We start from the raw sequence: 26,724 nt of genomic DNA, 5'->3' as shown, positions 1-26,724 counted from the left end.
CTACAATAATTATATAGTAGCACCATTGTTTGTATTCCATAAATGCATACATTTTAAAAGACTTATTGAGTTTATTGGTACATTTTAGGTATACCTTATGGTCACATTCATCATTGGCAATTTGTAACTTTGCATGATAAATCTTGGCTATTTTTTCCCCATTCCCCTGACATCCCTTCAATAACTGTAATAAAAAACAAACAGATAAAGGTTCTCTAAGCAACCCAATGAGAAAACAGATGAAAGAGCTGACCCCATCTGTTTCATCTTGGATATCTCAATGTCCAAATAAAAAATAATATTAAGCATCAGGTTATTTTATATTAAAATCCAATGAAGGAGTTATACATGATCACCTAACATAACAAAATTTAAAGAGTGACATTTGTGCATGAAAGGAAAATTAAAGAAACTGGCCTTCCTTACACTGAGGTGAAGGCTTACTTTGGAATAATCCTTGCTTGGCAGTGTTTAGAAGGATGACTCTGGACTTTCCTTTCCATTCCTATATATACACCTGGCAGATTTGTACTCAGGTATGCCAAAACATTTGTCCATGGATGTGCACAGATTTGTTATTTATCAAAATCAACAGCAGGCAATTAAATAGGTGTTTGTCAGCAATGGAATGAATAAATAAATGGAGTCTTCTCATGAACTATCATCGTGTATAAAAATAAAAAAAGAATGAATTACCACTTTGTGCTAAAACGTGAACATAATGCTACGTGAAGAAAATTAGAATAACCGACACTACATTATTCCATTTGGAGGGGGTTGAAAAGCAGCTAAACTCAATGTGTGGCATTGTAGTTTATGTAGGAAGGTAATTAAATTGGTCACGTAGGAATGATAATTATTGAGAAACAGTGCTCAGGAGCCAGAAATGGCAATGCAGGTAATGGTTGATTTTTTTTCTTTTCCGTCTGAGTCAGAAATACATGGATATTCTCACGTTATGATCATTTACTTACCAGTAAGCGGTGCTACCTGTACTTTTCCTTAATACTCTGTGGGTCATCCAAAGCTTCAGTAACCCATTTCAAGGCTAGTTTATTGAGACGGTTGACTATGAATATGCCACAGTATAGCTCAAAGGACGGATTTTGTCTAAGGTACAGTCCTAGTTTTATTTCAAACCTAAGATAAACCAAAACATTTTTATGAGATTTTAAAAATTAATTTCATGTCCTCCGTCTCTCTTCCTTTTGTCAGCCCGGCTGGGATTTTCCCCTTCCCTTCCGTTGTCTAATTAACTCGCATTAAAACGAACAACTTCGCATTTCCCCAGAAGCTTTCTTACATGTGGCTTGGTTTTCTGCTCGTCTCTACCTACATTCAGGTGCACGGAGCCTGGAATGCCCAAGATCGCCATGATACGTGAAGAATCAGGCTGAAAAGAATGCAGTGCTGACCTGTCCTCTAAGCGGGGTCCCATGGTGGAGACATTTGCATGCTTGCAATAACGTGCGCGCATTTGTAAGTTTCCCATCAGCTGAACCGGAGCATGAGACCATCAGCTTCTAAAGGGGAAAGGTTTGTTTTGGCTTGTGGTTTCGGTTAGTACTGTCCACTTCGGGCAGCCCATTGCTCTTGGGTCTCTCAGAAGTGTGTGAAGACGTTTGCTCTGGGAAGCTCAGGGACAAGCAAAAGAAGAGGAAGATCTGACTATAGAATGCATTCTGGTGAGATCCGTCAGGGCATAGCATCACTGATATGGGATGCTAATGCTTTTCCTAGTCTGGACACCAAAGGAGAAAAATTAACCTAAGGAAGTTGTCTTTGTGTGTGTGTGTGTGTGTGTGTGTGTGTGTGTGTGTGTTTTCTTCTTAATCACAAACGTAACTACTTGCCTAGTGAGATTATTTGCCATAGATCAATACCACACCCGTATGGACATTTGTCTGCAAATACGGACTCGGGACTCTGTGAGATTGCCTTCCCTCGTGTGTTTCCTGGCTCACCAAATGCTCCTGATGGGATCGCCTGTCTGTGAAAGAGACCATGTCTCCCGACCTCTTTTCTGTCTCCTATTGCCTACCTGTGTGTGTGTGTGTGTGTGTGTGTGTGTGTGTGTGTTTTACTTCTCTTATAATGAAACCATGTCACTTTTAAGCTTCTGTAACTGATTTATTTCACTTAACATTATGGTCTCGGTGGTATTTATGCACAGTGGAGTGTATGCTTTGGCAGAGTTAAGCTCAATTCTCACAATAATGTAGCAGTCACATAAAGAAAAGACTGAAAAATGTCTTAAAGATGAATTCACTTACTGTTTAAAAAAGATTAAAACCCAAGAAGTCAACTGTGCTCACTTTCTTCAAGTTTCTCCCTGAGTATTTTATTTTGTTGTTTTTAAAAATTAAGTTTATTGGTGCATTTTAGATGTGCACAATGATATCATTCACTACAGAGAATTGGTACCTGTGCATGATATATCTGATTTGAGTTTCGCTCCTTGCTTCCCTATAATTTATTGCAACCTCCAAAGCGACACCTATAACATGATTTTTCAGTCAAAAGATCAATAGTGAATATTTACCACTTCTTCCCTTGTGCAGGAAATATACTGGAAACAGTTCTGTAAGCGATATTGAAGGGACCGTCCCTGAAAGGCCATTTGGTTAGAAATAACCAGAGAAGATTCATTGAGACAGTTTCTTTTCCCCCTTAAACCACAGTTGGGTGAAATGTTCAGAGTTTTGTTGCCACGGAGACAATAGCAGTTCCACGACAGCTGGAAGGCAACACTTCCACACAGCCTTGGAGAACGCTTCTCCAGGCAAGGCATTGTTAAATCCAAGTGTTGTTTGATAAGAGAGACAGAGAGAGTAGAGAGAGAGAGAGAGAGAGAGAGAGAGAGAGAGAGAGAGAGAGAGAGAAATGAGTCAACATGTTAAACCTGTGGAGCTCAAAATCATGTCAGAATTGACAGCTGCCTTCAGACTCCAGGTCCCAGTAAGATCACGGATCTCTTTTCAGAGGGCTTCAGATCTTTTGAAGTTCCCTTTTTCTGTCTGCAGATTAGAGGACGCACAACTTAGGGGCATGGAAATTAATTGATATACACTAACCTCTTAACCCTACATTTCCTGCAGTCTATCGCCAAAACGCAGAAGGTACACGCAAAGGGTGACAATTTCATCGGGCACATTCGAGCTCTGGAATCAGTATATTTACTTGTCAGGATCAACAACGGATTGCGTTTGACCATTGCAATCGATCTACATATCTATTTATGGGGAGATAGATATAGATACCTATATCGCTAATAATGTATTCTGGGTAATAATTTCAGGCTGCTACTTAGGTTGAGGTTGACGACAAGGAAATATAAAGAGCGGAGGAATATCTTCACATCACAAAGTTCCCGTTCTTGTCCGTAGATTAAAAACAGACCCTTCAAGATACTCCTCGCTTTATGTTCAAGTCTTTTAGGGACTATTTCTTCCTGCATCATTCCCGCAAAAATGTCCACCTCCTCTACAAGTTCACATCTCTCGGCTCACGTATCCCTCTCTTCGGATGTTTTTCCTGGAGTCCGTCTGCAACCGACACCTGCAAATCGTGGGGTGTTATTGTCAGCTACAGCCCTTATTGAGTCTTCCTAGATGAAAATCATTTGAGGAACAGCCTTATATCTTGATTCGTACCCCCCACTCACCCAACGGGTGACCATGGAAATACACCAAGGACTCTGGATGTCCCTCCCTCTCTTCCTCTTCTACTTCTCCTCCTCCTTCTCCCCCCCCCCTCTAATTTCTTGCCACCATTTTATAAACTTTTTTTTTTTTTTGGTACCAGGGAATGAACTGGGGACTTTCCATTTGCCGGGAAGGCAGCAGAACCACTGAGCTAAATCCCTGGCCCAAATACCTTTTGTACTTGTAAAAACTATTCTGTGTGGAAGTCTGCCTGCTTTTCGAGTGCATTGATTTTGTTGGAAGATGAACTCACTGTTCTGTTTCCATGCGGAAAAGCTATTGAAGCCAGCCAGATGTCATAGTATGATTCTGTTTACCCTGTGAGGAAGATGGAGAAGCTCTGCTTCAAGGAAGGGATTATGGAGTGGAAGGGACAGACTTCAGGGATTCTTTTGCTATCGTGAGGATCCCAAGCAGGCTGTCAACTTCTGCTATGGCTGGAACCATGCATTAGAACGAAAACTATCTTTAAAAGTCCCTAACAGAGGACTCCAAGGACTCTGCTGCTTTCTGCAGGAAATGGCTTATTCACTCATGGTGAAAACAGCCAAGAAGCGAGTTTGGGGCCGGACATTCATATTGGACTTTTGAGGTTACGCTTTTTTACTTGCCAGTGCCCATGAGTATTCACAGTGTTTCCTGAAGCTGTCTGCCTGTTTTATACCTGTCACCTCCTGAGATGGATGCTGGGTCTCCTAGGGCTGTAATGGGGAAAGATCATCTGAGAACAAAGCCTGAATGTTACCCATGCACACTCTACCTGTTGGAGGCCAGGGAGACAAAGGACTGACTCTAGCACAGTTTTCTACTAGTTTGAAGACAAGGGAGAGATGCACTGGGAAAGAAGTTTCACTTGAGGACTCAGGGCTGCAACATATGTCTTGACAAATGGGCCATATGCTGTGGGCTTTGCGCAGGCAAAATTCCTGGGGAATTGGGGAGGCCTTCCCTAAGTAAAGATTAAAGTTCAACAAATGCTATCAAAGCTGTTCTGCTGATTATTTTCAGCTGGCCAAGCCTAGAGTCCATCGTGCAGTTAGCTCCAGAAAAGCTCTGGGCTTCACTTCTCCATTGTGCTGTATCCAAGGTTTCCATAGGAGATTACAGTTGTGGAAGAACTCTGAATTTATTGGGTGCATAGGATTCATTGCATGCCAGGAGAGGCCACTGCTTTTAACAACATGGTGGCTTTACATCGTGTTTGACAACCAAAAATATGGAAGCTTCTAGGACCCTCAGAATCCCAGCACCGACAGCGAGATGAAACATGTAGAATGATTCCCTCCCCTGGCCAAAACCTGAGGTGAGCTTCGCTGACCCAGGAAGCCCAGGACACAACGGGAATCAGGCAGGGTCCTGTTTGGTAGGCAACAAAGGGCGAGAACATTCCAGACATCTTACATAAACCAAAGTAAGCCGGAATATTTTTTTTAAAACTAACGCTTGCAATCTCCACTGTTCTCATTTCCCTTCACCCTCCCTGGAGGCAGACAGAGGAAGGTGTGTCTGGGAGCCACAAGCCACGCTCCATTCCTGGGCTGCTGTCGTTCACAGAGTGCTGAGCTCTGCTCCCCATGTATACCATGGGTGAAGCGGCTTCTCCCCGCTGGCATGGAGGGCGTCTTTCAATATTAACTGCAGTTAGGGATGAAATTCTTCTTTTGGCCCATGGGTTGCATTTACACTCCCTTCCCTTTTTAATTTTCACTTTTCCAGTTTTCTTTTTATTACCACACGCTTTCAGCACATTGCTCTTTCCATTCCTTGTGGGGAGTTGGTGCACGAAGCAACTTCATTCCTTTTCTCATCCCTTTTCTTCTCTCTTCCCTGTCCAGTTCCCTCCGTCTCTTGATTCCCTTCCCTTTGGCAAAGGATCTCCCTGTTTCCTATCTATCTTTTATTTTGCTCTTTGTTTGTAAATTACATTTCTCCTATGAAAGAAACCACGCGACCATATGTGTCTGTTTGACTTCACCTAATGTTATGGTCTCAAGGCACTTCTGTTTTCCTACAGATGACTCAAGTCTGTCCTTCATGGCACAGTAATACTTTATTATTTACACATACTACATTTTCTTTACCTCTTCTTCTGTTGCTGGCCATAGAGCTCGCTTCCAAGATGTAGTTATTATGAATTATTTTGCTCTAAACATGGATGCGCATGGATCACTGCTCTACAACACCTTTAATTCTTTCTAGATGTCCCCCTAAAACCACACGAGGTCACATGGAGATTTAGCTCAGTGGTGCCATTGCTTGACTTGCAAGCACAAGGTCCCGAGTTTCATCCTCAGTAAAAAAAAAAAAAAAAAAAACCCAAACCCAAACCAAACCAAACAAACAAACAAAAAACATGAGGTCATAGATGGGGATTTTTATTGGCGGCTGGATCTAGTGTGTGTGGCGCTGGGATTGCTTCATGGTGAAGTGCTAGGATGGAGGGCACTAGGAGTAAGGGTGTGAGTGCTACCTGCCCTAAGTCACCTGGCTAAGGTACGGGGGAGGATCAAAATGTATATTTGATAATGTAAAATAGGGAGAAGAGGTCCAAAGGAGAATGGGAAATGGGAAGGATACGGGAAAGGAAAAAAAATATATATATATAAAAGGAAAAAATGGAAACAATGTCTTTGAAGATAGGCAGGGGTGGAGGGGATGAAGGGAAGGCAGGACAATGGGAATAAAAATAAGAAACAAGATACATCATGTAAAGGAACAAGATGAAAGTCATCGTACTACATACCTAAAATGTACGGACAAACTTAACAAGTATAAAAAAATCTCTGTGGGACAGAAAGAACTTTTCCCATCTCTTGTTTTGCTGCCTTCTGCCTACCATGAACCATTTTTTCTCTGCCATGACATCCTGCCTAGGAGCCAGCCCAACGACAGACTGAAACTTCCATCCACTGTGGGCAAAGTAAACCTTTCTTACTTTAAATTTGGGTGCTGGTATTTCATCTCAGTGGTGAGAAAAGTAACTAAAAGAAGTCCCAAGCTGTGTCAAGAGAAATTTCTACTTTCAGTTTCTTGAGGAATCTGCGTGTTGATTGTGATAGTATTCTCCTTCCCACCATCAATGTGAAAGTGTCCCAAGCCGTGCCAAGAGAAATTTCTAGTGTCAGTTTCTTGAGGAATCTGAGTGTTGATTATGATAGTGTTCTCCTTCCCACCATCAATGTGGAAGTGTCCCACCCCTCGTCCCCCCAAGCCTTGCCAACATCGGTTATTATTTGACTGCTTGATTGCTGACAGATGTCACCCTGCGACCTTTCTCCTTCTTGCTCCCCAGCTGGCCAAGCCATTGAGAAAGCCTGCAGTCCCCTCCTCAAGGCAGTAGAGAACCCCAAGTCATTGGAACGCTCACTGTGGAGAGGTCAGAAGCCTTGGGGTTAAACCTGTCGCATAATCAGAGTGGAACCCAGACCACAGCACCCCCTGTGCTTTTAGTTCATCCCAAACACGAGCCCTTCTGTTTGGGAAACCTCTTTGCTGTGTGTGTATTTAGCCATTTTTATTTTGCATATATGGTCCCAATACATAATAATTACCTTCATCATGGGGCATTGCTTCATGTACATGTCACAGCTCAACCTCTTTTACTCACTCCTCCTTTCTACCCTGCCTTCCTTCCCCATCTCCAGCGTCCGGGTTCCCATTCCTACCATCACTCTTTCACGTTGCTCTTGAAATTATTTGTATTTTGGGTCTCTCACATGAGGGGAACTATGTGGTATTTTATCTTGTGTGTCTGATTTATTTCATTTAGTATCTTGGTCTCAAGTTGCATCTGATTTCCTTCAGGTGACACAAGTATACCTTTTCAAAGGCCTGTCATCTATCTATCTGTCTATCTATCTATCTATCTATCTATCTATCACACAGTTACTCTATCCATTCATTTGGTGATGAGTATATAAACATAATCTGCTTCCAGGGTGTAGGAGCTGTGAGTTGTGCTGCTATGAACATGTGCTGCTTTCTACTGTACTGTGATGACTATAACTTTGAGGGGGAAGATACCCAGGAAAGGCAGAGCTGGGCCGAATAGAATTCCTATTTATAGTTCTCTGAGGAATTTCATAACTGATTCCCCTAGTGGTTGCCCTAGTTTACATGCCCACCGAGAAAGGACAAGTGTTCCCTTTACCCCAAACTGTCACCAACTCTTGTTGCTTTTAATGCATTCTTATTTATTGATTGATGGAGACAGTGTCGCCTTATATAGTCAGGCTCACTTTGAACTTGCAGTGATCTTCCTTCCTCAGCCTCCCAGGGGCTGGTATCACAGGCCTGTGACACCACACCTGGTTCAATTCTTGATGACAGCCATTCTTACTGGACTAAGATGGAATCACAGAATCTTTTCCCTAATGCCCAAAGATGCTGGACATGTTTTTCATGTACTTCCTGGCCATTTGTTTAGTGTTATCTCAATTTACTAAGTTATTTTGTTTCATGATTTGGGAGAAGACAGCCACGGTCATGTCTGCCATTGCATGCAGAGTTCTCAAACTGAGGTAAAATTTTGCTGAACGCTTCTGTTTGTGCACCAAATTGCTCACAAAGAGAAGTGTTTGGGAGCCAAGGCATTGCTGTACTTCTCTTTCTAAGAACCGCGTATTCATTCCAACTTCTCATTATTTATTGGGTCTGTTATATGGGGGGGGCTCTAATTTTTTTTCACTTTTAAAATATTTCAGGCATTAGTTCTCTTCTGAAGGAGTAGGTGGAATTATTTTTCCCATTCTCTTTGTTGTTTATTCACTCTACTTCTTCTGCTGTGCAGAAGCTCTGTGATTTGGTATACTCACATTTGTTGAATCTTGATATCTTTTTTCTGTGCATTTAGAGTCATGTTCAAAGTCCCTTTGTACACTAAGCCTTCACATGTTTTACTTATTTTATCTCCCAGCAGATTCCAAGTTTCTCTTTATAAATCTCGGTGTGGGTTCATTGCTGTTTGATTTTAGCACCATGTAAATGATAAGGACCTACATTAGCTTTTTCACATGTAGATAATGAGTTTTCCCACCACAATTTGCTAAATCAGCTATATTTTCTTCAGCATTTATTTTTGGTCCTTTGCCAAATATTCTGTGGGTATCTATGGGTCATTTGTCTACACATTCCTAAATCGCTGGGAAAGAGGCTACTGAATTCTCAGTCTGGATCCTGGCCACTCAGTTCCAGTGCCAGCCTAGTAGTGAACTAGCTGTATATTAAATAAATATATCTATCATGGGGTGTATATGTGTGAGTGAATGTGTGTATGTGTGTGTGTGTGTGTAAAGAGAAACTCAATTATTGTGATTAATTATGAATTACCAACTCTAGTCCCGTGTCCTGTAAAACTCATGGATTTTCTGTTTTATTTATTTATTTATTTATTTATTTATTTATTTATTTATTTCTGTACTTGTAAGTAAAACCATCTGCTCAAATAAAATTCAAGTCCGGCTAGAACCCACGCAGCTGTTTTTATGTATTTTGCGTATGTGGATGTCTTTGGGTGTTCCGCATCTCATCTGTGGTAGTTGACTGACTGTGCCAGTTACAGCAAGAAACCCCTAATTAGATGGCTCAGCACAGCTCTGGCTGTGGAAGACCCACCCTAGGAAGGAGAGTCACTGGAGTAGTATAAAAGGAAACAGAAGAGGGAAGGATTCATTTATCTTTTTTTTCTATCCATCCATCCATATATCATTTTGTCCATCCATCCATCCACCTATATATCAATTTGTGCATCCTACCATCCATGCATTCTTCTATCTATTCAATTCCATCCACTCATCTGCTATCAATTCATTCCTCTGTCAATCACTACCCACCCATCCATCCATCCATCCACCTACCAACATCCATCCATCCACCCATTCACCCATCCATCCATCCACCCATCCACCTACCAACATCTATCCGTCCACCCACCCAACCACCCATCCGTCCATCCAATATCTATGTATACAAAGATTTTAAGGTAGTTTGAAAATATATATGAAATCTTTACATAAAATAATTAATAATCAAAATAATGAACGAACCAAACACAAAAAGCAGGTGCAGATGAAAGAAGAGAATCACGATAGGTACAGAAAGTAACGCCAGAGCTAGACTTATATGAGTCTGCATGCTATTTGGCTCTGTGCACCAGCCATGTGAGAACCACACATTTGACATGGGGTTTGTTTACTCCCAAAGTGACCAAGATTTCCACTGCCTCCTGCCTAAGAGAATCCCACTATGTTATTTACTGTATTTTGCATCAAATACCCGATCGTATTGGAATAGACATAAACGCGTGTAGTCCATCATCCAATTTCTTTCATCAATAAGTCTAAAGCAAGTTGAGTGATGAAATAAGAGTGGTCAATGATTAAAGACGAATGAGGTTGGCAATACTAGAAAAATCCATTTTATGCCTTTAGCATTGACTACTGAAAAAAAGGTATACTTCACATTTAGCCAAAAAAAAAATAAATAAAATAAATAAATAAATAAAAGCTCTGCAAAAGGCCTAAATACAGACCGCTTCATTGCCTTTGAACTAGCCTAAATTGCATACCCAGCCTGGCACTGGGAATGGACCCAGTGGCTGCGGAGACACAGAACAGTCCGCAATCAGAAGAAATCACAGTTATGTTCTGGAGCGCTAATCCTAGAAAATCAAAACACAGTGAGGCAGCCGCTAAACTCCATTATGAAATCTAATAATCGCCCTTAGACCTCTCTGTTCTCCACCCAGAAAATAAATACTTGGAGATGTTACACCAGTGCTGACCCATTTCCCGCCGCAGGCCCCTGCTTTACGGTGCAGCTCATCATTTTACAAATCCCAAGTTCACCTTCAAAGGCAGGATCTCGTCCTTCTGTGTAAAGCTAGTCAAAGTTGTAAAAGTGCTTTAGACTATATCTTTATTTTTCCCCACAGGGATGGGGGAATAAAAATGCAACGCATTCCAGCAGGAGAATGGCAGGATTCAAGAAAGACACCTTGAGATGCCTTTGTCCCACCAGTGGGCTAAGAGAGAAGAAACAAATTAACCCTTTACTGGACAATAGACATCGCCTGTATTTTCTCCAAAGAGCGTGCTTTCGTTGTTTGTAAATTCTTCTTAGTGTCCAGCCTGTTTTGTTTTGTTTTTTTAATGCTTGTAACAAACCTTGGAATCATTCACTGAAAGCAAAAAATGGCCAGTGTCTCCTAAGGGATCTTGAAAATACTCTTAGGCTATGATCAAAAGCTCATGACACCAGTGTCAAAGAAATCAGGAAACAGCACTAATTTTCCTCAATTTAGTACCTCTTCTAGAGACACGCCAGGATCAGTCCATGATGAAGTTGCTCTTCATGCTGTGTAACCAGACAATACAGCGTATCCGTGGGCACACAGGAAATACTCATGTATCCTCACTGCAGCAGTGAATGTGTGGATCAGGGTACCGTTACCGTGTGAAGTCAAAACATACCACTGCTGACGGGGAAATCACAATATCCATCACATGTCACTCTTGGCTCCTGTTCTAATAAGGTACACAGAGTGCACAGACAACAAATTATCAGTCATAAATTATTTCTATGTCGAGTTACATGAAATGGCCACTTGGTTTGCAGGTTTAAAACAGTTGAGTGTCAGTCATGTTGTTATTTTTCTATTCTTCCACTGAAATTTGTCCCCCCCGTCTTTTTTTTTTTTTTTTTTTTTTTTTGTCTTTTCTCTTAAAGGAACTGCAGAAAATAGGATGAGTCTGCGATATATACGGGTCATCCCATCTTGCAGAAGCAGTTTGGTGTAGATCAGAAAGAAAGGTCACTTTCACTGCGCACTTTTGATGAAAGCAAGTGACTTTGGTAATGGTTAGATGCCTCTTTTAGCATTCATCCAGTTATAGGAAGCATGTGGGGCGATAAAACAGTGAGTTCCCTCTTCTGATGTCTGGGTGTGCAGAACTAGTGATACAGCTAAGAAGGAGTGTTGGACTTGATGCAGAGACTTTGAAGTTGATGGCTACGTGGTAAGAGCAGAGGAAAATACCGACCGAGCAAGCACTCACCTCCTTGCCCAAGCTTGCCTTGTCCCAGTGGTGGCCTGACATGACTCTTGGTTTCTTCGGTGAAAACAGTAAGCCGCTCAGACTCCCTCTTGGATACACCCATGGCCTAAGGGATCTTTTGAATAATGGTAGCCCAAAGACATTCACGTCTAAATCTGTGAATGACCTACCCTGACTGGCAGAAGAGATCACCCTAATGCGATGAAGGCAAGGATGTTGAGATGCTGAGAAGATCCTGGAGTTGGTACTGATGGTGTCAGAGCCTCCTACCTCAAAAAACTAGGATTAGAGGTCCCATTTGACCTAGCTATCCCCCTGCTGGGTGTCTTCCCAAAAGAACTAAAAGAATCATAGCACCGGGATATATGTGCGCCCATGTTTTTAGTGGCACAGTTTGTAATAGCTCAAACGTAGAAAAAGCCCAACTGCCCATAACTGCTGATTGGATAAAAAAGATGTGTGACTGGACAAAGAAGCAGCATGTGACTGACACTCAACTGTTTTAAACCTGCAAACAAGTGGCCATTTCATGTAACTCGGTGTAGGAATAATTTATGACTGATAATTAGTTGTGTGCATGTGTATGTGTTAATAAAATGGAGTACTACTCAGCCATTAAGAATGAGAAACTAGAGACATTTATGGCTAAATGGGTGCACATTAAGGGCATACTCTTAAGTGAAATAAATAGGACACCCGTGTGTAAATATGGAATAGCTTCTCTGGTGTGATACAGTGAAAGTGTAAATAAGGATCAACACGTATGACAGATCATGAGAAATAGGAAGAAAAGGTCCAAAGGGGAAGGGGGAGGGGGAGGAGTAGTGGAAAGGAAAGTAGGGCAAGGAATAAATATGAGAAAAGGAAAAAAATGGAAACAGTCTTTGTAGATAAGGAGGTGTGAAGGGGGTGAAAGGGGCGAAGGAGGAATGGGGGAAAAATAAGAACCGAGATATATCAAGTAAAGGTACAAATTTCCAGTGACGAGTGTCATCATATCGTACACCTAAAATGTACCAATAAACTTCATGAATAATAATTTTAAAAGACACTGCAATGAAATCAGAGCGTAAGGCTGTAGTTTAGAGAAACCCAACTCTAAATTATTATATTTTGTCTTAAAGGGAAAACACAGGGGGCCATAGGCTCGCCACCACTGTGATAAACATACGCTTCCTTGTTGGAAGGAGAGGAAGTCTTAGACACTTAAATGTGAAAGGCTGAGGTTACTCAGAGGGCGACAAACCAGTAAGAATTTACCATAAGGCATGCAGCAGCGGTGGAAGTATCATCTTTTCAAATAGCGAGACTAACCAGCACCCCTACTCCAAACTGACTCTTGCCCTGGACATAACGATGTCAGCTCTGAAATTTAAAAAGCCTTTTGCAAGTCGGAATGAGCGAGTCTTCCTATTTCCAAGTGATAAACCTGGGCATGGATAAAGGGTGAAAGATGCATAGGAGAAACTCAATGGGTTCCTTAAATTGTTCATTCATTCCCTCCTTCATGCAACAAACAAACTGTAATAAACAACTATACCTTTCAAATCCTGTTTTAAGGGGCTTAGGATTAAAAAGAATAAATGCCAGGTTCTACATTCAAGAAACATACTAGAAATTAGACTATCGTATACACATGAACACATGCATGTATGTGTGTGTGTGTTGTATTTCCACCAAAATTGTATACGCGCTTCCCATAAATCCAATAATGTTTAGAGAAAAACATTCTATCTCTATAAAAGCACATCTTTTTGCTTATATTTTTTCATAGATGTATATATATATATATATATATATATATATGTCGCAAGAACTCTTATTATTACACTTATCCCAGTGTAAAATTATTTCTTCTCTATCATACAACTTCCCGAACTTCAGAACCTGATTTTTCTTATCTCTGTATATAAATGTACATTATAAGCAATATGGATGCATTATATATCACACGCCTATGCCTATAATGTAATGTGCACCTGTAGTAATATAATAGCCTATCTATGACAACATAGAGAAATAGTATTATACATAGTAAAGTAATGTAACAAATGCAAAGGAATACACTGTATTATGTAAATGAATGATACAATATATGTATGCATTAGTAGATTACTATTAATAGTAATACTAATCAGTAGATTACTATTACACATTAGTAATACAACGTGCATGTTATATACACATAAATTTCTGTAGGGACACAGGAAAATTTAATGTAAACCTTAAACAAGAAAGTATGTTTTCTTTTTTTTCTTTCTTTCTTTCTTTTTTTTTTTTTAGTGCAGTGGATACCATTGACTCTGGGTGTGTCCCACGGAGGGCCTGGTGACACAGTGAGGGTACACCTAAATAGATCAAATGTGGGAAAGGGAAACAGATATGCTGTCATACTTAAATAGGGCATTTTGCTCTAACAGCTTATTGAGTCCATGCCGGGAGGGAAAAAAGACACCGTGCAGCTTTGGAAAATGGCAAAGTGCTACATTTTGCTGAATGAGATATGTAGTTTCTGTGACCTTTCTCCGCTAGGTCCAGTTGCTGGAAAGATCCAATTAGGTTTAAAATGATTGTTCTCAATTTCTCTGCCTGCTCATTTTTCTTCCCTCCTAGCATTTCAGAAGTGCCACCCTGGTGGGCTCAGTGGGTCTGTTTGTCCTGAGACGGTAGGGGCTTGGGTGGGAAATGTGGTACTTTGTTTCCAGACTTGCAGAATGTCCTGGCCATGGGAATGCAGTTTCTCCCTCTCTCTGGCCTCCTTTTAAGGTGGCCTTTCTTTACAGATTTGCTCAGGGAACGCAACAAGGAATTCAGAGTCTCAGACATTGTCGACCTAATTAACTTCACACCATTTACCTGTTGATTCTCTGCAAGTAAATATTTTTATCAAAGTCCACCGTAAGCGTACGGGGTTGGCTGAGAACACCTCCAAGAGTGACCCAGAAAATGCCACCGACGATCCCTCCCATTGAAGACGATGGCGCTGCCTTTCCCAGCACAAGGCTGACAATCGCTCGCTCTGCTTCGCTAATTTCAATACCGTGTCCAGCTCGAGATATTAGAGAAGCTAATTAACCTCCGTGTAACGCAATTTGCCAATCAGGGAGAGCTGCGCTCACTCCTCTGCTTGACAAAGACAGGGGTTTGCTGATACCTGGGAAGAAAGCAAGGACACGAGAAGAACCAGGACATGAGGGGCTGAGAAATCACGGCCAAAAAGAAAAGAAAATGTGGTCCAGAGAGATGCCGTCAGTTCCTGGCTAGGTGAGGAACAAACAGCTGAGTTCCGAGCTTTCCAAATTGTGGGCCTTCTGCGCTGTCCCTGTTTCTTCCCCTTGCCGTTTCTCAGTCAGTGCTGTTGTGTGCAGCAGTGGGAAAGGAGTAGAAAGAGGAAAGGCAGGAGACATTTGTCAGAAGCTGCAGTCTCAGCTCAGAGAATTCACCCTTGGCGCAGCACGATGGCGGTACGTGAAAAGGAGCGCAGAAGGCAGGAGAGACACAATGGGCATCCTGATCTAGCCTTTCGCAAGCACAAGAGGAAATTAGCAACTACAAGCTTTGTCCACCCAGTGCAAAAGATGGAGGATGATAGGGCTAGCTCCACAGCTTTCTAGAGAAATCAGGTATTTGCAGGTTAATAACTACCAGCTACACACAGCTTAACAGCGCCTGAACTCCTGAGGGAGACTCTGAGAATGGTTAAGCTGGAAGAAAATCAGACAGAAAAGGGGAAACAGTTGAAAAGAGGAGGAAGAGAGGGCAAGTTTGACCTGAGGCATTATATGATATATGTCTTGCGCTCTAGTCTTCCTCCTCGAGCTTTTCCCTCAAATCCCGCTGTAACAGTACGGCACACCCACAGTAGAATGGCACCGTCAGGAACTCTGGTTTGGGGCTGGGTGAATGGCATCTTCCCAAACTCTGTAGGGGATTCTGGTGCACATCCGACTTTGGAAATCGAAGCACAGTGGAGGACTCCTGTGCCACAAAGAAGGATAAACACAAGCCATTTGTAGGGAAATGCATACACCTTGAGATCATCATGTTTTTTAAGAGCTATTTTACTGGAGCGTTGTAGGTATGCAATACAATGGCATTCATCATTGGAGATTTGTTCAGTTAAATAAATCAGATACGGCGAGCTTAAAGACCACAGCGTCTCTCTTCTATGAGAGACTCAAGGTATAAATAAATTGCAGAGTAATGTAAATGGTAGATAATAGGAAACAGAGAGGTAGAACTTTTGCAAAAGTGAAAGGCACCAAGAGATAGAGGGAGGGGACCGGGAGAGAAAGGGAAGGGGTTGAGAAAATAATTAAGGTGGGTTGTGTACATGCGCAAGGCCATTCAGGAAGCACAGTCATAATATCCTGCAAACCTGTATTAATCCCAGAAACTGAAAATCATGGTTTTAGAAGCATTGACCTGGTCTGAAGTAAGATCAGCAAGAAGAAAGTGACAGTTCAGTCTTTAGGTATCTGGTCACTTAGTTGGTGTTTGAGCAAAGACATTAGACATGGGGAGTGAGGGGGGGTGTTGTCATGAGCCTGGGGCTGCAGCAGTGGCTGGGAAGAAAACTGGACTCTCCCAGAAATCAGAACCTCCCCTGCTGCAGCTGAGACACAGGGGCGGTGGAACTGGACGCAGGCACAGAGTGTGGGGAACCTACAGCTAACGCCAAGGCCAAATGATGTTATAAAAGGAAACTGGTCTCACGTGCCCCAAGGGCAAGAAGTTCCGATATTCTTTTTTGCCATCTTCTTCCACCATAGAGACCCTGAACTTTTAGTTTATTTTTATCACGCCACCTACCCTTCCTGCTTCTGTTCTTGCCTTCTAAATAATAGTTGCTTTATCTAAATCTTGTTTTGAGTTTGTGTGTGTGTGTGTGTGTGTGTGTGTGTGTGTGTGTGTGTATCAGTAGATTTCTAATCCTTCCGGAGGCTTGTTCTGGCTTTATGGAAACATTGGATTATTTTCTCTCATTTTTTTTCTCCTAACAGTGTTGCTTAGCTTTTCCTAGATTAATAGACTTTAATGATATAGGGAAATCATCACTCAAAAACAACACTGGATAGCAGCAGGTCAGAGCTTGGTAGATTCTGAGACCTGGGTTCTTACTTTTATTTTTTTACTTAATTTAAATTTTTCTTGTCACATTGTGGATTGAGTCTAGGACCTGTGCACTGAGCTACACCCCCAGCCCGTGTCTTATTTATTATTATGAGACAAGATCACAGTAAATTGCTAGAGATGGGCTTGAACGTTTGATCCTCTTGCCTCAGCCTCTCAGAGGCCTGGGATTTCAGGTGTCCTCCCTGCCTGTCTTAAGACTTGGTTTCTTGCTGTATCTCAAAATCCATCACCGTGCCCTGCGGAGAGCCCATTAACATTAGGGATTTAAGTTTTCTTTAGAATAAAGGTATTGGCATGCAAAGGAAAGTGGTTCATTTCAGACCTCCAGTTCCACAGTCTGTACTGCTGGTTTCCAGGAGCAAGTAACTAGCCATACTTGACACCCGAATGCTTCCTGCAATTTCCTACAGGTCTGGGCGAGTTCAGGAATGCATCTGAACAAGGCATGACATTGTTGCACTTTGCGGTTTTGGGCAGCCCCAAGAGTTACTAGTTAGCTCTCTTTGGAGTCTGCAGAGTCAAATCAGATCAGCTGCTAACATCCATTTCAAAACAAACCAACAACAGCTGGGAATTTAGCTCAATGTTTCTGGCACCTGCCTTGCAAGTGCAAGGATCAGAGTTTGAATCCTGGTAGCAAAACAACAGCAACAACAAACAAACTGAATAGAGGGACACATCTACTCAGCGAGCCGCATTTCTCTAACACTGGCAAAATCTCTCATTAGAAGCATCCACAGCTTCATTAAGTCTTCTGTGTGAAAATGGAGAGAAAGATGACCTTTAAAATAAAATCGGCTTGCCAGGGATTTAGCTCAGTGGTTCCGCTTCCTGCCTCACAAGTGCAAGGACCAGTTCAATCCCTGGTACCAAAAAATAAAATAAAAATAAAAATTGGCTTGCTGTAGCCATTGACTAATTCATTCAGATTACAAGGTGGCAAGAAATCTTTGAAAGACTATCTGAATTTATACTCAGGGGGAGGGCAGAATTGTACAATAATGCTCACAATTTCCATTTCCCAGTGTGTGCATCCTAGTGTATCAGCTCTGTCCTTTTTTTTTTTTTTTTTTTTTTTTTTTTGGTTTTTTGGAGACAGGGTCTCACTATGTAGTTGAGACTGACCTGGAACTCATATGTAGCCCAGGCTGGTCTGGAACTCACAGGGATCCTCCTGCCTCAGCCTCCAGAGTGCTGGAATTACAGGTGTGTGTGACCATGCCTGGCTCTATCAGCTCTGTCTTTGCAGGTGAGTGAAAGTCACTCGTGGTGGATGGCCCTGGAGTATTGCGTCATATCGAAGAGGAAGGGCTACGTGAAGGTGCCACTGAGGGCCTCTAATCAGGGGACTTTGAATTAAACCAAGAGAGCAATTATTCGGGATTTCTATTACAAATTTGGCGAGCCCTCTGGCCCCAGACAATCTCAGCCTGAATGCCCAGACCATCTTGGTACTGGTATATAAGGAAAAACAACCTATTGCAAGAACTGTGTCACCTCGGCTCACATAGCAATAATGATAGCATCAGTAAGAACAAGGCCATCAAGGTCCGTCCAAACTGTGGTGACTGTCAGTTTGCCACCTTAAGCCATGGACACGTGACTGATAGTTATATAACAAAATCTAAGAGAAATCAGACAGCATGAAGTAACTATCCCTGCTATAGAGTGATATTTTCCCCCCTCAGGGGACACAATTTAGAAGGAACAAGGGAAAACAGAGAGAAATAAAAGAGAAAAGAGGTTAGAAGCAAGGCTGAAGGACAAAGGAAGAGTTCCCAAGCTTTGGGAGACTGGTGAACGAGACAGGAAAAAAGAAAGAAGGAAAAGATAAAAACTAATGCTAAACAAAACCCCCAAAACAATGCTCACACTCAGGAAAAACAAACAAACAAGGAAAAAAGAAACAGGCAAAGTGAACAAAGGAAAAGAAAAGCGATTTCTATGTGATTCCAAGCCTGTAGTTTTCTTCTGGGGTCTATAGTTCTGCGGTGGTCTCCACTTCAGGGTGTGACTCTGCTGTCTCTGGTAGACAAAGGTGGCAGGCACAGTGCTGATCTGTGCTGATCCCAGCAAGCCTGCAGCAGGAATGGGCAGGGTGCTGATTCTGGTGCTTTCTTCTCCACTGACGTCCAAGCTGACAGTGGCCTCTGGCTGTGGGGCGGGGCCTGGCTTGTTCAGCCTATAGCAGCTGGAGTGTCTCTTGCTGACCTGACCTTGGCTCCCTAACTGCGGATGGCTTTTATGGTTGTGCCTCCCCCAATTGCTGGAAGTGCTGAGACGAAACCAACCCAAGGTTGCTGTGAGTCTCCGGTTCAGTTGTCTCCTCTCTAGAAACAATACTATCATCCAGTCTCACTCCAGAATGAATAGCTCTTATGAAGAAATCAACCAATAACAAATGCTGGTGGGGCTGTGGGGGAAAAGGAACCCATCTTCCCTCTTGTAGGAGTGTTTTTTGGTGTAAACAATATAGAAAACCGGTATGGAGATTCCTCACAAAACTGAAATTAAAGGTTCCATTTGACCCATCTATTCCACTTCCTGGTGTCTGCCCGAAAGAGATAAAAACAGGGATATATTGACACTCATCTTCCTAGAAGCACAGTTTGTAACAGCTAAATCTTGGAAACAGCTCCGATGCCCATCAACAGGTGAATGGGTGAAGGGAGGGCAGAGGTAAGGGGAAAAAATGAGAATCAAGACTTGTCATGTAGAGGTACAAGATCCCAACAATGAAAGTAACTGTACTGTATACCTAAGATGTACCAATAAACTCAATTAAAGCTGAAAAAAAATGTGGGTTTTATATACCGTGGAATACTACTCTGCCATAAAGAAGGATAAACTGAAGACGCTTTTAGGTAAATTAATACAACTTGAGACCACACTTTTAAATGAAATAAGTTAGACACTTGTGTCTGAATATCACATTGTTTCTCTTGGATGAGAAAGTAAAACACAAATGAGTATCAAAATGGATTACGGACATTGGAAAGTAGGAAAGAAATGTTCAAATGGGTAGGGACTAACATGTTGTGTACACAAACCATTTCTGCATGATGAATGCAGTCATTATGTACCACGTATGTGTACTAATAGTTTTTTTTAAAAAGATCTAATATCAAGATTATAATAAAGTGGTCTTTCTGGTCATCATATTGTCTAGAGCCATTAGGAAATGAATTCTCCAAAAAAAGAAAAAAACAGGGGAGTCTGGTGAGGCCTGAATTCCAGATAACACATCTCCTATTAGCGCTATGACTGCAACCTGTAAAATGGAAGAAAACACCCCAAGCCGCGCCCAGCCTTCCAAACCAGGGAGACCAGAATGACCCACACGAGGTGTGTCAGGCCTCTGAATTTGTCTGCTTTAACATGCGGCATTGGAAAACGAACGCCGCTAGCAGCTGGTTACCTACGGGCAGGGACTATTGCAGTTCTTTTCTCTAGAAGAATCGTCAGGCATATACTACGTGTGCAGCTCTGAGAAGACGATGATTTCACCGAATGCCGTCAGATAAAAAGTAACGAGTCATATTCAGAACACAGCCACACTCCCAGCCGCACTCCTAACACACAAATATGCAGAGGTCAAACATACAGTAGCGTCATTCCATCTGGGAGTCGCTTTTCATGCTCTCTGTCAGTTATCCACAGTGAAACATGGTCTGAAAATATTGAGTGGAAAATGCACTCACATGTTGCAAACGGTGTGCTGTTCTGAGTAGCAGCATGAAATCTCCAGTTTTCACACTCTGTCAGGATGTAAATCATCTTTTTGCCCAGGGTATCGATGCTCTGTAACTACCCTTCCTTTAGTCACACAGTGCTACAAAAGCTTGGTGTGCAATGATTTTGGTATTATGTGAGGTTTCAGGCATCCAGCGGCGATACTGGGCCATACCCTTCTCGTATAAGAGGGGAAGAAAGAAAGGAAAACTTCCACTAATGATGTGGAATCATTAGGAGGCATGATTTCGATGGATAGGAAGGAAGGAAAGAAAAAGAAGAGCCCAGGAATACTAACAAATTCCTCTAGTAAATTCACATGTCCGAGAAAACAGCTCTCAAGGGCCGTGAAACAGGCTAACACCAGTGGTTAGTTGCTCTTAAGATTTTGACAATACTTTCTGATCAATCCCTGTTAACCTTTAAAGAGCCAGAGACTCCATCTACCCACAAACTACCCTGTCCTGTTGCACCCAACTAGCCATTGACAAATGTCTTACTGGTCTGTATTTTTCTACCACTGTAACAAAATGTTTGAGGCTGCTTATTTTATGAAGAAATGGGGCTTAGCCTGGTCCACATCACATCACGGGAGCAGACCATGCAAGAGAAAGAGATCATGCAATGAAATGACAGGAGAGAGAGAGAGAGAGAGAGAGAGAGAGAGAGAGTAGAAGAGGGACCAATCTTCTCCTTTGGTAATGCTCTGGGGAGAACTAATCATGTAGAACTACATTAATTCCTTCTGCAGACACATCCCCAATAACATGGAGACCTCCTGACATGCTCCACCCTTTAAAGGCTCCAACACTGCTCAATAGGGCCACACAAGTATCCAAGACCCAGCTCGTGAACTCTTTCTGTCTAAACAGTATCCTAACCATCTCGAGATCATAGAAAGGAGAACCAGCTGAAGAGAGTTCCAATTTCTCAAGCCATTCCTTGTCTAGTCTAGAAAGACTGAGATCCAAGAACGCAAGGAAAATTATTTTGCTGACAAGTATTATCAGTTTCTTTAAAAAGATTTATATAACAAGCTTGACATTCAAAGTACATTTTGAGTTTGCATGGGAAGAAGCCAAGTAAAGGTCAGAAAGCTGACAAACTTCTATGAAGACAAGAGGGCAACGCCATAAAACAGAGTTTTATCTTGTAATTGTTTTCTCAGTAAAAAGAAAAAAATTGAAATACATCTCTAGGGGGAGCTCGGTAGGTATAAATTTGCCAATAATTCTTTGGTAGGTATTTCTTTTCTCAGTTTTTTCTTTTCCTAAACATAAGTCCATTCTATGAAAAATGCCTTTTAAAGCATAATTTGCAAAAGAAAGATAAAATCAAGGTTCTATGGCAGATATAAAATGAGCAAGCATTAAGATGTTTAACTTGTTATTGGTTGAGGAAGTATCAGTGATATCTTACAACACATAAAAAGAACTATATAATAAAAATACTATCTATGAGTTGAAAAATATTAATACTTGTTCCTGTTATTCAACTGATGCTGGGTCCAATCCCCAGATTGAAAAAAAGAAGGATATTAGGATGTAAATGGGGTCAAACTACTCTGCCATTTTTGTGGATGTGTCCTCATCTGAGCAAGAATCATTCCAGATTATACTTTGTAACTCTCACGATCACAAAACAACTCAGAGGGAGGGCAAGAAGCACAGCCCTACTGAATTAGGATGATATAAGCAACTGGGGTGTCAAAACTAGATATTTTCTCAGGGAAATGCACATCTGACCCTACATACCTTTCCTGATTGAAATTCCATGTCCTTAATTCAATGCATTTATTTTTTTTTCAGTGACAACCTTATGTAGAATTCAATATTTGGGGAAATGCTGCTCCTGGACAGAGTTTGTAGGGAAGTTTGAAATGTACTCTTTCCCCCGTGAAGCCTTGATAATTCTAGCCTGAAATTAACTGACAAATAGGCAACAGGAAAAGAGCATACAATCTTTCCTGTACCTACGCAGATGAGACAAAAAAAATCTGTATGAGACTCAGAGAGGTTGTGGCAGTCCATCTTCTGCTACAACAGTGAGATACAGAGTTGAACAACTTAACTTTTTCTTCTCTCTTTTCTTTCTCTCTCTCTCTCTCTCTCTCTCTCTCTCTCTCTCTCTCTCTCTCCCTCTCTCCTCTCTTTCTCTCTTTTTCTTTTTGCAGTAATGGGCCTTGAATCGAGGGCCTTCATACTTAGCTCCATCTTGAGACTCTTCTTCTATTTTAAAATATATATATTCATTTTGCAATAAGATCTTGCTAAGTCACTAAGTTGCCCTCAAACTTCTCTCTCTCTCTCTCTCTCTCTCTCTCTCTCTCTCTCTCTCCCTCTCTCCTCTCTTTCTCTCTTTTTCTTTTTGCAGTAATGGGCCTTGAATCGAGGGCCTTCATACTTAGCTCCATCTTGAGACTCTTCTTCTATTTTAAAATATATATATTCATTTTGCAATAAGATCTTGCTAAGTCACTAAGTTGCCCTCAAACTTGCCATCCTCCTGCCTCAGCCTCCCAAAATGCTGGGATTACAGGCATGCTCCACCATGCCCCATGAGCTGGGTTAACCTCATAAAGCAAAGAGTTATTGATCTCATCGTTCTGTAGGCCCAGGGACATTGCAACTTCCCTTGCTGGCTCTGATGAGGAATTTGCAGTGGACAGAGTCCTGATGGCTCCAGCACAGCAAGAAAGAGAGATCTCATTGAAGACAGGAACCCAGAGAGAGAGAGTTGAGGGCCTTGCGTACAACCGTTCTCTTCCACTGCAGCAGAAGGAGCATTCCCTTTGGGGAGCAACAGCTGCAGCATTTTAGGGCAATCAGCAAAACAAAAGTATATAGCCCTGGGCTTTGGGGGCAAAGGTGGGTAGTGCAGGTTTCACAAAGCTGAAGTGGGATGCAAGAGCAAGAGAGAGTTGTTTCTAATGCAGATAAAATATTTGGCTAACAGCACCTTGTGGCTGCCTCTGCCTGTCCTAATCTCTGCTTCTTTGCCAACATCTTTCCCAGGGAGGAAGGGTAGACATCGAAAGGGACAGGCACAAAGGGCGGATATGTTGTGTGCTAAGACAGATTCCCTTTAGGGGTGTAAATTTCCTTTTGCAAAAGGGCAGCCTCTCAGAGCTAATTTTGTGTCCACACTTTCTCTGAAAAACCCTCCTGAAATAGGGCCCAGAAATATAGCTCTGCGTGATATATTTTGTGGCCCCACATTTCAAAAGTCGGTATAGTTTTGATGAATAGCTCTCAGCTTTCTGTGGGAGTCCGGATCCATGGAGAATTTATTAAAGCATGGATTTCCTCCCTCTTTCCCTCCTTTTCTGTCAGTTTCTAATGTTCAGCAAATTTGGGGAAAGGACCAAGACAACATTTTTCCTATATTAAGAACCATGAGCATTGCGCACAGGACACATTAGTTGGACCGATTTTATCACCCTGGTAGGTTTATTGGCGGAAATCTCCTTTTAGGCGCTAGCTAATTCATAAATCACAAGAAAGAAAGTCACCCACAGTACCTCTTAAATTGTCTTGGCTTTTCTCTTTAGAACAATATTATTCATATTGGGATTTCTCTTAGTCTCCATATTTTGCAATGAATAGCTTTTGGCTTCTACTGCTGCAAAACAAAAAACAAAACAAAACAAAAACAAAACAAAACAAAAACAAAAACAAACCCCCCACACACACAAAATAAATTCACCACCTTTTGTGGTCATTCAAAGTAATCTGTGGCAGGCTTCAACCACAATCCTGGGCCACGACTTCAAAATTTATGTTGAACATTTACACCGCCCTTAAGAAGTCTAAAAGGATTTTTTTTTCTTTCCGTGAAAGAGCTCGTGCACATCTGTTTCTGTTTTGCATCATTTTTAGAAAATAAATTACTTCTGGAATCAGCTATTGCTCAGAAAGGAAGTAGCACAGCATTGAGGCAGGAGATCAGGGCCCGGCCAATAGGTTAAACAACCGAGTGAAATCTGTCAAAAGTCCAGGGAACACAGACAGATCACGGGATCCAGAATGAGGCCGTGTCTGCTGAGTACCCTACGTGGAACCAATCAGAAATGCACCATTTTTTAGTTCTCCCTTACATCCGGTGCGTGGCAAAATGAGTCCTTTGCTAAAGCAGTTTCAATCCCCTGCCAGACCCAGTTTGTGGGAGGACAATTGTCACAATCATCGTAGGTGCCTTCGGCCCCTGAAGGAGAAGCCGACCAAGGAATTCTAGATTCACAAGAGCCCTGTCTCTTATGGTGGGGATGCTGTGAATCTTCTCTCTGTCTGGCTTTCTCGGTAGAACACACTTCTCTCCACCTTAAGTCAATGCGCACCCTGAAAAGTTCTATGTGAGTCTTGCCCAGTGCTTTGTTAGGATGCTGAGGACTTGGAACTCCCCCAGACCCTGGGACCCAGCAAGAACAACCAGGAATCCCCCATCACTCCAATAACACAATTGAGCGCAAATCTGATGGCAACACGCTCTCAGATTCCCAGGGAGTTGTGTGTAGGGCTTATGAAGTTGTCCAAAAAATTGTTTTAAATCATCACATTGCCCCGAAGTAGCTCATTCTAGCTTCTCCCTCTCTCTGAACTCCTTTATTGAACAGCTCTGTCCATCGCTAGAACAGTGAGCAATGCAAAAATAATTCTTGGAGAGTAGTAAAGTCTCTTCTGTTACATTTCTGCTTTTTGTAGGTTAATTAACTCTTCCCTCTCATTTTATCTGGGAAAATCTCTTGGGCTTCTACGTACTAATTCATCGTAATGTTCCGGGCCTACGTAATTGTGAATTTTAAAAAAGCTTTTCTGTGGAAACAATTTGGATAGCTTTCTCAATCAATGAGTCAAATTGAATTGCTTAAACAAGTACATTTGCTAAGACATGTTTATTTTTATATCTCATTGCAGAAGTGATGCTTTTACTCTTTGGGGAGTTTAACAATTTTGAGAACAACCGTCTTATTAGTCGTGGAAAAAGACACAGCATGAAGACCCATAGAAGGCAAATTCCACTGTTTGCCGAGAGACGGATTTATAACCATTGGCTATGCATCAAAACCTGGCTTCATTTTTTTCCTTCTGTCGTTAATGTAGACAGGTAAGTTAATTAGACATCTTGTAGGCAGTTAGATAGGGCTGGCCCTCCAGAAGCCAAGGAAGGAGCCCATGTAGTGAACAATCAAGGCATCTGCTGAGGACCAACATTATGAAAGAAGAAAAAAATAGTATAGCCCCTGCTTCCCCTGGGGATGAATAATAGTGATTGATATTCTAAATAGGTATCAATCACCTGAAGGAGGGGGGCCAAGTATTAACCCAGCATTTCCAGGAAATGTTGCCGACCCCCACCCTTACTAAAAATCCTGGTATGCTTGCTACATGATTTGCTGCCCCCTTGGACCCACATTTAATAGGTATTACCTGGCTGACTGTACTTGTAATCTCATTGGCTGGTCATGGTTTGCCCTACCTCTTGCCCATCTTGTAATTTTCTATTGGGTCTTATAGTTTTACCCCATTTTAAAACCACCTCACCTCTTGGCTTTGCCCCATAAATATCCCTTAGGAAATAGGGTCCCAGGCTACCCACATTCCATTCCCCTGTCTGTCTCTCTTAGGCAGAACCTTTCTTTCTCTCAATACAATTTCCCACTCATAACCTCCGTAGTTCCTTGAATTCATTCTTCCATTTTAGAGACCAGGAACTTGCATTTCAGAGATGTGGTAGGCTTGGGAGTCTCATCTCTTCCACTTGTATCACAAGTACTGTCCCTGCAGGGAGCACACATCCTTACAGAATGCGCTCCGGAAAGGATCTTCCAGAAAGCACAGGTTGTGTCCACTGTGTCTTCAGTGGGAGGCTACATTTTCCTCTACCTCCTGCTCTTCGTGGGTTCGGCTTCTGGAATGCTCCTTCCGCCCTTGCTCCTCCTCCACCTGACATCTTGAGGAGAAGGTGGTAGGGTGGGGTCCAGCACTTGAAACTGTAAGGGACGGATGGGCAAATCCCAGCACTCAGGAGGCTGAGGCAGGAGGATCACTATGAGTTCGAGACCAGCCTGGGCTACACAGCGAGTTCCAGGGCAGTCTCAA

At 42.1% G+C, this 26,724-nt stretch overlaps 1 long non-coding RNA gene across 1 annotated transcript in view; it reads left to right on the top strand.

Annotated features, from left to right (window-relative positions):
- Positions 1 to 26,724, top strand: part of LOC104853249 — a 297,004-nt gene that overhangs the window by 266,729 nt on the left and 3,551 nt on the right. The window contains exons 6-7 of the long non-coding RNA XR_777724.3: positions 1,343 to 1,479; positions 25,540 to 25,729. This is a non-coding gene — a long non-coding RNA (uncharacterized LOC104853249). The remainder of the gene's footprint in view (positions 1 to 1,342; positions 1,480 to 25,539; positions 25,730 to 26,724) is intronic.

Source organism: Fukomys damarensis, unplaced genomic scaffold (assembly GCF_012274545.1).
Source record: "Fukomys damarensis isolate Sample0158 unplaced genomic scaffold, DMR_v1.0_HiC HiC_scaffold_39, whole genome shotgun sequence".
Lineage (NCBI taxonomy): Eukaryota > Metazoa > Chordata > Mammalia > Rodentia > Bathyergidae > Fukomys > Fukomys damarensis.
This window is presented reverse-complemented; position numbering and strand designations above follow the sequence as displayed.